We start from the raw sequence: 1,582 nt of genomic DNA on the forward strand, positions 1-1,582 counted from the left end.
TGGTCCAGAGCGGAGCCGTGCCCGAGCACCTGTATTGTGTGCTGAGAAAGGCGGGGAGCGGAGACAAATCTTGCTGACTGCCCGATCGCATGCGGTTCCATGTAAATATTGTAATATAGGTTAATTTATCATTTTGAGGATTTTCTTTTCACAGGTCCAGGACTCAGAGTGCGTGGTGGAGGGAAGTCCCGAGAGAGAGAGAGACGGAGAACATTATTAAAGAAGCAAGGACTTGACTTGTGACTTCGCCATGACGCCTACTGAAGTCCTGATAGTTGAATTTGTTGTTATGAACATAATTATGTGTCTGTGTGTTAGTGCTGGCTATTATCTGATTCGGTCCTTAGAGGACGAACTTATTTTGTTGTCTGAATTTGTGTTTAACCGTTTAATTTACGAACCAGCCGAGAGAGCTCATGACGACTCAAACGATGCGCATGTGGTTTAAAATTCCAGCTGTGCCATCGGCAAGGGGGCAGTTTTAGGTTCAAACCTACCATGTAGTGAACATCGCACTAAGATGCCCTACACAAATGCAGTTGTCCATGAAATTCAGAGGTTTGCTAATATTGTGCCGATGAATGCACCTCATTTGACTACCATGGATGTCACTCTCAAGGGCTACTTCATTCCAAAGGTGAGCTTTTATATGGCAGTGGTCATAACCCAATGATTCTTAGTGACTTGGCACATTGGAATTTTCCCGTCACACGGAGCTTTCTTTGCACGCTGGAGTTCTCAGCTGCAGAGAGAAATCCCCGGTGCAAGGAGTTCCCGCCTCACGTATGCAAATTAGTGTCCCACTATTGGTTAATTCTAAATTATTCCTACGTGGCGGCTAGCAATTGGCTCACTAGCAGTACAAAAGTTTAGAGCAGTTTCCGCCCAAGTTGGAAGACTCCACAACCATCTCATGGGGAACTCTCAGCGCGCTGTGGAGCCTAGCAAACTCCACCTGTGTCTTGGAGAAGGACAAAGAGGCCTGATCAGCTTTTAGCCACTCCCCGTCATAGTGAAAATTTGACGTATCCCCCATGTGAAGCGCTCGTGGAGTCGTACATCGACGACTCATCTCAGTTCGGTGCGGTTCAGAAGAGATCTCACTTGTGTTTGTTTGTGTGCAACTGCAACTCAAGCAAGTTTCCTCCCTGCACTGTGACCATCGGCAGTGTAAGTAAAGCTTTCTTTGTAAAACCAATACGCTTCCGTGCCTAACTCTACTCCGTCATGGAAAAACCCCACCTGACGGTCCGGGCTACTGGCCATAGACTCAGACTGACCCTCGTTCCTGACACTTGTAAGCAGGGCAAGCACAACTCCATTTGTGTAGCAATGTTTTTCAAAAGATCTTAAGGGAATTAGATATTTAACCCCAACTTCAAGTCAGTGGGTGCATTAATACATTACATTAATTAGAGGAAATAAACTCCGGTGCAGTTTGTGCTGGAGTTTATTACTCCCGGGCACACCATTTGAACATGTGCCCGGGACCGCAGCATACCTACAGGCTGGTGAACTCCCGTCTCATCAGCACAGAGGCCGAAAAAGATCTTGGGGTGATTACTGATTTCAAGATGAACAT

This window comes from Alligator sinensis, unplaced genomic scaffold (genome assembly GCF_000455745.1).
Source record: "Alligator sinensis unplaced genomic scaffold, ASM45574v1 scaffold293_1, whole genome shotgun sequence".
Classification (NCBI taxonomy): Eukaryota; Metazoa; Chordata; order Crocodylia; family Alligatoridae; genus Alligator; species Alligator sinensis.